The sequence below is a fragment of the Megascapheus bottae genome, chromosome 11 (genome assembly GCF_031878675.1).
Source record: "Megascapheus bottae isolate mThoBot1 chromosome 11, mThoBot2.hap1, whole genome shotgun sequence".
NCBI lineage: Eukaryota > Metazoa > Chordata > Mammalia > Rodentia > Geomyidae > Megascapheus > Megascapheus bottae.
Window position 1 is genome coordinate 27,282,974 of NC_143519.1, and position 10,801 is coordinate 27,293,774.

The window sequence follows — 10,801 nt, forward strand, 5'->3', positions numbered from 1 at the left end:
AAAGTGGGGGACACGGGTATTTCTGAGGCTGAGATGATCTATTGTGGAGACTTACAAGGTCTTCCCTGGAATGACAAAAAAAGACTTTAATGCTCTGACTCTTCCTTCACCAAATATCCTATAGCTGAAATACATGAATGATTCGTAGTGACCACAGAAAAAGTTGTTCATTAAATGATTAATGAATGCATGAAATTAAGCTGAGCAAGTCAAGCCTGTAATCCTAACTTCTCAGGAGTCTGAGGTCTTCTGAGCAATAAAGTCCATGAGCTTCTTGTCTTCAACTAACCACCAAAAAGGGTGGAAGAGGAGCTATGTCTCAAGTGGTAGAATGCTAGCTCTCGCAAAAAGCTCTGGTACAGTGACCAGACCTTGAGTTCAATCCCCAGGACTGGCACTATGTATAAACCTTAGATTTAGAACCAGAAATTACCTATCTGAAATAGTTTTTGAAGGTAAAGAAACTTATAAAAACATAGTTAACACTTTTCCTTTATGTTTTTATTGTAATGTATAGAGGGGTCACAGTTACATTCCCCAGACAGAGGATACATCGCTTCTCACACACTGATACCCTCTCTCATGTTTTATACCCCCGTTTCCTTCTCTCATCCCCTCCCAATCATCTTGTTTCCCCCTTCCCTTTCCTATTTCAAATAAACAAATATAAACTTATATACAATACAAACATATACAAATATAAACTTATATACAATATACTAGGCAACAAAGTCAGATACTGATAACAATATAAGATTAACCAAAGGGCAACAAAAGAGAAGACAAATAACATTACACTAAGAACAAATCTCTTCTAGGCCTTTTGGCTAAGATCAAATGTAGTATCCTTTATGTTTCTAGCAAGATTTATAATGTTTATTTTAAGTAGACTGAGAAATAATGTTTTATCTTCTAGCTCTGGTAACCATTCAGAAAGTTCTAATCATATAGCTAGTACCAATTGCGTTTTTTTCTAATTCTTTTTTTTTCTTTCATTGTATCATATTGATTTAAAATAAGAACTTCAGTGCATGAGAGAAAGGTCATTGTGTTATAAGAAAGCATTTGATGAATCTTTATGAAACATGTGTCATATCTTATATTTATATCATAACCAGTATAACCTACAGATTAAATGTTAAATAACTATACATAAATTATTAATTTAGCAGTCATGTCACAAAATACATAAATGATATAAGTTGTACTTTATATTTTACCATATTTGTTTTCAGTAATAACATTACTAATATAATAGCCACACCTTAACCATGCAGCTTTTTATGGAATGCACTTTCATTACTTGTCTAAGTTTTGCCAAGTAAGCGTCAGGGGGAAGTAATTAAATTTAATAGAAGCCACCTTCATTTGGAATCTGCCGTCAATTTAAAGCCATGGAGAAAGGTAATTACATTTAATAGACACCATAGCTTCTAGAAGAAGATGTATGTTATGTGATGTTAATCTTTGTTTTAACAGTCTGAAGAGTTGAACCTCATTTAGAACAAACTTCTTACAAGTAAACAAGAACTGTCTCATCCTTTTCAACTTACTGAAGGTAAAAAGTAAATTAAAAAAATACCTATTTGACTCATACATACATTACCAAATTTTTCTCAGAATATTTAGCTCACTGGTTTCAAACAACAAAACAAAGATAGATAGCTTTTATGGATCCTACTGCAGTATTATTAACTCTTATGGCAATATATATTGATGGTATTCTTTATTAAATATATTTTTAAGGTTTTTTAAAACAGCTTTCTCTTTAATTACTGGGACTGATACAATACACCCTTTTATAAATCCATTTTCATTTTATATGCTGTGGTTTATGTAAATTAAAGATGTTGATTGAGTTTCAGTAAATATGTTTTAAATCAGTAAAATATCATAATAAATCGGAAAGCAGAGCACTCCTTTTTGGTAAACACATCTCCAAGCCTGACTGCATTTCACTAAGCATTTTATAGGTTCATTATGCCATTTGGCTCACATTGAAGTCACCTTAGTTTTAATTCTTTTCTTCATGGTGTATGAATAAATTTTGGCTTCAGTTAGGATATTTGATGTTAGAAATAGGTTTTGAATTTAGATTTAGACAATCAGTTCATAGTTCCCATGAAATCAGAAGGATTTTCTGAGTTCATAAAATTAAAAGTGTATCTAGAATTAATAAAATTTATAACATTATTTTAGAAGTCCAGTATTATTATTCTTCTGTGTCATTTCCAGTCAGCATTCTCTTACTTGTGCATATTCAGCAGCTCTGATGTAGCCAGGCACAGAGGAAGCTAAGCAATGGGAGTTATGAAAATGAATGAATTTTGTTTTATTATAATTGGAGACAACCAAAAATATTTATCACAAAAATAAGGTCTCAGCAAATATCACATTGCACTTAAGTTATATACGGATAAACCTACAGCAATTATATAATGAGATATAATCATTTTTGCAGGAGTAAATCAAGCAATTTAAATCAATTTATACCAAATTATGCTAATTTTAGTGCATTTTGTAGAAAATAAAATCAGTGTTACATATTTTGTTTGTTCATGACTTATTCTTTAAACTGTCAATCTTTTACAAAATACTAGTCCTGAATTTACTCATTTTCAATAATCATCTCTAATAATATCATTTACAGTTTACAAAAGCTATTTCATTTGTAGTTTTCTTATATAACATTGTAAAAATACTTGGTTATTTTAAGGAACATTACTAGATTTACAAATATAATAATTAGTTTTAGTGAAATAATCACTTAATATTTTTCATATCAATTGCATTGATTAGATGTTAAATGAAACTCACCCCTTCATACATATTTTAAGACAGAAAATAATTTACCTAAGACTTTTTTAATTTATAGTATTTATTAACAATTTACTGAAAGAGCTATAATCTGCCTCTGTGAAATGCAAATAAATGTAAATAATGCTTAACATTAATGTGTGCAACAAGCTACTAAAAATGTTATGTATATTTAATGTTAGTAGTAATATCCTCCTATTCATTAGGAGTGCAAAGGCAAATTATATGGTTACTTGAAAATAGCAGAAGTAAAAATGGCTTGGAGGTGTAGATCAAGTGGTAGGACTGCTTTTCTACCAAATTATGAGGATCTTAGAGGATCTTAGTTCAAGTGCTACTATTGCTAATTAAGAAGAAGAGGAGGAAGAAGAAGGAAGAGAGGAGAAGGAGGAGGATGAAGATGAGGAGGAGAAGGGTGAGGAGAAAGAAAAGGAGGAGGGGAGGAGGAGAAGGAGGAGGAGGCAGCAGAAGAGGAGAAGGAGGAGAGGAAGAGGAAGGGGAAGGGGAAGAAGGGAAAGGAGAAGGAGAAAGAGAAGGAGAAGGAAGAGAAGGAGAAGGAAGAGAAGGAGGAGGAGGAGGAGGAGGAGGAGGAGGAGGAGGAGGAGGAGGAGGAGGAGAAGAAGAAGAAGAAGAAGAAGAAGAAGAAGAAGAAGAAGAAGAAGAAGAAGAAGAAGAAGAAGTGGAGGAAGAAGAGGAAGAGGGAGTCATTTAAGTGCTCAATGTGGCAGCAGGATAGTATATCATTTATACGACAGTGCAATACATTTTCTTTTTTTCACAATTCATTTTTATTGCAATTAATAGAGAGGTTACAGTTATATTTGCCAGATAGAGGATGCATTACTTCGCATACATTGATATCTCTTCTCATGTTTTTGTCCCCATTTCTCTCCCCCCACCAACTCCCCTCATCTTGTTTCCCCCTTCCCTTTCCTATTTCAAATAAACAAACATATATACCATATACCAGATAACAAGGTCAGATACTGTAACAATATGATATTAACCAAGGGGCAATAAAGAGATGAGAAATAACATAGTACATTAAGCAAAACAATCACACATTATAAAGCTCTTGTTAGTGTGATACATTTTCTAATAAGATTATATAACTGAAGCTACCTTATTGTTAGTTCAGGAGCCAATGGGTTTAGTTAAATAAAAAAACATGTCTAACCGTATTTTCTGCTGTAAGCACAATTGCACTCAGCAAGTACTGGATAGCTATCTTTGTTCTGGTGGAGCCCATTGACAAGTATAACCAACTTCTTTGCCTTTGCATTGTCATTAATTCATAGATTCTTAGAACACTCTGAAAATGCTTAAGGGAGATTCATTCCATTTCTTAACCAAAATACACCTCTTCTATGTAATGTTATTTACACTTACACAAAATTCAGTTCTATATCCCTCAACTACTTTTCAGAAACACATTTTTATTGATTAATCTATTTTCTCACAGCACTTTGACTGTCTATCAAATAGAGATGCATTGTATGATTACATTCTTTGCTATTTTGCTTGCTACATCAGAGATAACTTTAGGATGTTATCTATGTCATGTTTATCATAATTTTCCCAACATTTTCTCTTATGGCTAACACATGGTACATACTTACTAAAACATTTACTCGAGTAATCCATAAAGGATAGATCTTTCACATCTGCAAATGTGAAGGGCCTGATGTTCTTCCCCTGGCAAATTCACAGAGGAGTTTACAGGATAGCTAGTGATTTGGATTAAAAGAGAGAATTTACAAGGCCGAAACTTCAGCAATGACTCTGTCTGCATCACCTGTAGTTGCAGGATCTGAATTATGAGAGAGGAAATTCAAAATTATAGTGTTCAGGGCATCCTTGGATTGGCTTTCCTTAGAAGAGTGAAGGGTAGACCTTTGCTCTTGGTATATATGCCTCAGTCTCTGGGGAAGGAGAGATTATATTTGCAACTTCTCTATACCACTTGGGATGTAAACAGATGGTGTCAAGAAAAAGTGCACTTGAAATCCCTTCAGAGCAATCCTCATTTTCCAACTTTGAAGATGTATCTGCCATTCAGTCAACATTTTAGCCCATTTGTCAATATTCTTTGTTCCTGGATGTGCAGAAACTGCACATCTTTTTCTCTCTCTCCCTAGTCTTCTCCCTCCCTCTCTCTCTGTTCCTCACTCTCTCTCTCCTTCCCTCTGTCCCTCCCCATTCTGTCTCTCATTCCTCTACTGCATCCCAGGGCAGCCTTTGCATATTATATTCTATGTTCTCCAACAGAAGACTGGGTCTCCTGTTGCTTTGGACTAGTCTGCCTTTGAATTCCTGATTTAAAAAGAATATGTATGCATCACCTGACTTTGTGCTTCTTGGCATTTTATTAGTTTAACAGCACCAAATAAGGTATTTCTTCTTTAGTTTTCAACCAAATAATGTTTAGGAATCTAGGCATTAGTGATTCTAAAAATGCTTTAAAAGTAATTATGAAAAGCTTGTATTTTATATAAATAGTTATTATTTTTAATATTTAATCTAAAGAAATTTGTATATAAACATAACAGTGAAGATTTAGAGCCCATAACGTTTCCAGTAGCTTTAAAGTCAATGATTAACAAACAGGACCTATAAATATATTAATATCATTAAACATTTTTTAAAGCTTTGAGAGAAATGGTTTCCTTTTCTTGGTTACTACTAATCAATTAGAAAAGTTAGCCCTGGCATATATCTGAATAATCTTTTCTTAGACTGTTAACATTAGTGGTCATAGTTTGCCCTTGTTTGGTAAAGCGAGATGGCATCACACATATTTCCTAAGTTGTTAATATCTTTAAATATGTTTGGGAAAAGTCCTTGTCATTTCATTTGTGAATTTACTTTAGCAATGCAGAGAAAAAGGACTTAATAGAGACATTATCAGTTTTAAAAATTTTCCTCAAGTATGGAGAAATATGCAAATTACATTTATAGGTATTTTTACAGTTCAATTACCACTGTTTTATCACATGCAGCATACTTTTTTTTTTTTTTTGCCAGTCCTGGGCTTGAGCTCAGAGCCTGAGCACTGCCCTTGGACTTTCTCAAGGTTAGAGTTCTACCACTTGAGCCTCAGCACCACTTCCGGCTTTTTTTTTTTCTATGTATGTGCAACCAAGGAATCGAACCCCGGGTCTTCGTGCATGCTAGGCAAGCATTTTAACCACTAGGCCAAACTCCTAGCCCCATGCAGCATACTTTTAAATAGACTTTCCTTGGAGAGGGGTGTTATTACTTACCTTTTCCTAAACCTGAATATATGCCATTGAGCAAATGATACATATTAAGTTTTAAGTGTGGACAGTAAAGTACTCTGGAATTCAAAATTATTTCACTAGCATTTTTTCAATTTTGTAGGTTTTTTTAATAATTGATTTTGGGCAGATTTCATTTACACTCAGAAACCTCTAATATTGTACATAATTATTTGCAAATTTAGAAATAATAGTGAAGTATTTCTAATTCTGAAACAGAGAACACACAGTTTAACATAGGTTTATGGATCAATATTATCTGAGTATGCTAGTAATTCAAAGTTAAAAACAAGCCTTACAAACTATTTTCACCTTAAGGGCTTTCTCCTGTGTGTGTCTGTAAAAATACATATTCTTATACCTATTTAAACACATCCAATATGCATAAGTAAATACAAACAAACAAAACATAAATGTTGCTTCATTGTATGTATTATTTTTGTATACATTCATGTATGTGCATACATACATATAAGTACATTCTTACATATGTGTGCCTTACATATGGCACTACATGACAATGAAGTGAACAAGATAAAAGAAATACCATGCTGTAGAAGAACCAGTTAAGTTGTTAAAGACAATATGTATTGTTTGGAATGCTGATAGGAGGGAAGTTCAAGAAAGAAAGAAAAATATAAGAAGAGTCCCTGAAGAGGAATTAATGTGGACCTGAAATTATATCACCCTAAGATGGATTTGTTGAGAATGGGAGCAGAATGTTAGAAAGTAGAGACATATGATGAAAAGTTTTAAAGTATTTTTAAGACTGACATTTTATAATCAAAATGATTTTTTATTTCTTTTTTGTTGTTTTTATACTTCTTAGCTGTGGGTACATCAAAAACTAGCTTTATGTTTGTTAAGTAACGCACCTTCTATCTGGCGAATATATTGTAACCCTTCTATTAATTACAATAAAAACAATAAAATTATTGTTAGGCCTGAGTTTGCATATTTACAATAGAGAACCTAAACATCTTCCAATACAATGAGAAACAGAAAATAAACACCATTAGAAAATTCTGGTTTATATCTCCATAATCCTTTTACAGAAACAATGTCAGAAAATAAAGATGGTGGCCATAAACATGGAAATCAGAAGAGGTGAATATCAAAACTCTCAAACTGGACACGAAGTGATTTTTCATCTTAAGATACATTTGCACAGAAACTTGGCCAAATAATTTTAAACACAGTAATTGCATTTCATCATTGAAGAAATACCGGGCATCATGACACAATTTTACACCAATATTTAAGAAAAAATAGAGAACTTGGAAAGAGACTGAACTTGCAAAGGCTAAGTGACAAATGGCATAATATTGTCTGAAAAACCCTGTATCACCATGGTGAATAAATGAATGCCAAGATTAATGCAGAGTATTAATATTAAACAGAAGAATGGATTTTTTGCAAAATGCATAATAAATATACATGGTAAGCCTATACAGACAAGTCAAAGTGAAATGTCCTTGTGCTAATAAAATATGTAGAAAGTATTTTAACTTAATAATAGTGGCTTTTTAACTTATTCTTCACTAATTGTACATTAGGTTCATTTTTATTGTTACATGTTCTAATAACATTTAATTCTGCATGCAGAATTTTTTTAAAAACATTGATGCATTATTTATATATAATGGAATTTGTAATTGAAAATAAAAAATATATAGGTGAATGTCAAAATTATTGACAAAACACATTTATCCTATTGAATAATCTTTTGTTTTTATTTATATTTTATGGGCAACATGTCTGAAATTTGTACCACATAGAAATTATATTCTTTTGTTTTAGTTTTTATCAGTAGAACATACATCTTTACTTCTACAGAATTGAAGGATATATTGACTTCTAAGCAAGAATTCTGACACAAGCAGGATTGTTCTGAACAGGTCTTTCCCTCTCCGCATTCTATTCTGTCAGATTATAATTAAGCAATTAGACATGACAGTGTGTATTGTAATGTACAAATAACACAGATCCTCGGTTGTGTTCTGCAGCACAAGACTGAATTCCATTAGGAATCTCCCCTAAACAATTCATTTAGAAGAATAAAATGTATCTAGAACTAGGAAGTGAAACAGGAAGTCTATATCGGGACAGTTGCTGTGGACAGTGATGATATTACAGAAAAGCAAAGACTATATGTTATAAAAGCCGGTTTTTTTTCTCCTAACTATGTTAAATGTCTCTAGCTATTATGCAAAGCAGTCAGCAGACTAGAGATGCTATTTTAATTCAAGTCACATTAAATCCTACATTTGAAAATTGTCTATATTTTCACAGGGTTCCACATGTACCTGTAAGGTATTGTAATACAAATTGCCTTCTTCAATTGCCTTCTTACTCATTTTGTGATTTTTAAAAAGTGTTAATTCTTATAATAACAAAAATGCTATCATATATGTACAGGTATATGCATGTGGGCAGATACATACACAGACATATATCTCTATCTATCTATCTATCTATCTATCTATCTATCTATCTATCTATAGATATACATGCCATTTGACCTGTTTGAAATTTAAAAGATGTAATGTGATTTCTTTACCATATACATATATTAAGAACTTAGTTTTACAAAATAAATACAAAATTAAATAGCTTTGTCAAGACTAGATAAATCTGTGCATCCATGTTCAAATTTTAGCAGTCTTTGAAAGTCATATTAAATTATCAGGCAAAGGGGCCAGAAGTTTGGCCTAGTGGTAGGGTGCTTGCCTAGTATGCACGAAGACTGAGGTTCGAATTCTTGGTGCCACATAAATAGAAAAAAAAGCCCGAAGTGGTGTTGTGGCTCAAGTGATAGGGCTTTGACCTTGAGATAGTCCAAGGACAGTGTTCAGGCCCTGAGTTCAAGGCCAAGGATTGACAAAAATAATTATCAGGGAAAATCATTGGGGAAAAGCTCAAAAAATTATAAATGCTTAAAACTTTATATTTGATAATTACCTTATTTGGTGGAATTAAAAAAGAAAAATAATGTTAACGTATCAAATTAAAATACTTCTTTGAAAGTAAACTTCCCTTCAAATTGACTTGAAACATTGGAAAATTTTACTAATACATTTGTAACAATAAAACACTAAATTGGCTGAGAATGTAACTCAATAGCAGAGGGCTTCCCAAACCTATGTAAGGCCCTGTGCAAACACAGAAATGTATTAAAGGCAAAACATACAAAAAATTACAGTTTGATTTTACACCAATCAAGAGATTCATGAAAGAACAATTTCACCCATATTTCAAGAGTAGGGTTAGAAATGCATTTATGAGTGAGTATATATACTCACATATTTGTGTATTTTTCTCCTTTGGTCTATACATCCAATTTGCATATATGTTTTTGCTGAAGGGGTAAACATACATGTGTGTGTATATATATACACACATATGGACTGAATTTATATATGCATACATCAACGGTTGTACATATTGTAAAGGAACTATATTTTAATAATTCAAGAGCAGTGCTATGGTTCATGTTTGAGACTTCAACTAATCTGAGGACACTGAAAACTAGTTGTGAGACCTGGGCCAATGATGGAAGTTCTTTGTCATATTGCTTTCTTCAGTCCTATGGGCTCCATGGTATCTACTTATCTTAGTTATCAGCTACGACAACTAAAAATCAAGACTATTTCCTGGACATGGTGCACGCAAAAGAATGAGGGACAATGCTCTCCACTCAGGTGTTGAAGAATATTGTTTTCTGTGTAAATTTGTGCACTTCTAGTAAAAAAAAAAAGGGGGGGGGCAATGAAGTATGGGGAAGGGATTTTGACGCTTTTCAAGTACAGGTTGCCTGTTTTCAACTCTCATTGATGTGTCTTTTGTCACCACAGTCTTATCGCCTTGAAACTGAAGACCCTTCCCTCCTCCTTCCCACAATGCTGCAGTCTCCTCTAAGGCTGTTCACCTGATGGGGCCTGAGTCAAGACCACGTTGAGCTTGGGATCTTTGCACAGTCTTGAGCTGGGAAATGCCTTGAGTATCTTTCCAGGACAATTAGCACCATTGTACATTTGGCAGACGATCTTATCTCACAGTAGGGACTTTGCCCCCAGCCCAAACTAATTTAATTAAACTCTTCCATGTACAGCATTTGAAGAAACCTTTAGAGTTTCCTGTCAGATCTAAGTTGTAGCAGCAGACCTGTGGGAATAAAAGACTCCTGGCTGTAGAGCCTCAGCCTTATTACCCAACCTGTGCATCCTTGTAGGATGGGCCTCTTCTTCCACTCCTCTTGAATATGGCTGCCTTTTGTCTCTTTGCTCAGTTTGAGGCGCCCTCTAGTGCTGAACCAGGAAGTAGAAATTAGGTTATTATGGAGATCCACCATGAGGGATTTTCATTAAAATTGTCCTTACAATTGCAGTATAAAGGTGGAAGACACAATCTATGCTAGTAATATATATTTACATGGTTCTTTGCTTAGGATATTCCAAAAATCGCAAATAAAAGTTAACACAATGAAGACCCTGGAGATGATTTAAAGAGAAGGGGTATAATACAAGAAGTGGCATACACTTTTTAAATAACTTTACAGGTACTTTTTTTTCCTCTTGTGTTTTGAATAGACTCTAGGACTACTCATTAAGTATAGGGACTAAAATTTATATACCTAGTTTTAATAAGAAACCATAAGCATTAGCCCTCATTGCTGTGAAAAAACACTGTGATTTAAAGTTCATTGT

General features: G+C 33.3%; 1 pseudogene; it reads left to right on the forward strand.

Annotated features, from left to right (window-relative positions):
- Positions 1–807: 807 nt before the first annotated feature.
- On the forward strand, positions 808–931 carry LOC150056851 (U2 spliceosomal RNA; annotated as a pseudogene).
- Positions 932–10,801: the final 9,870 nt, after the last annotated feature.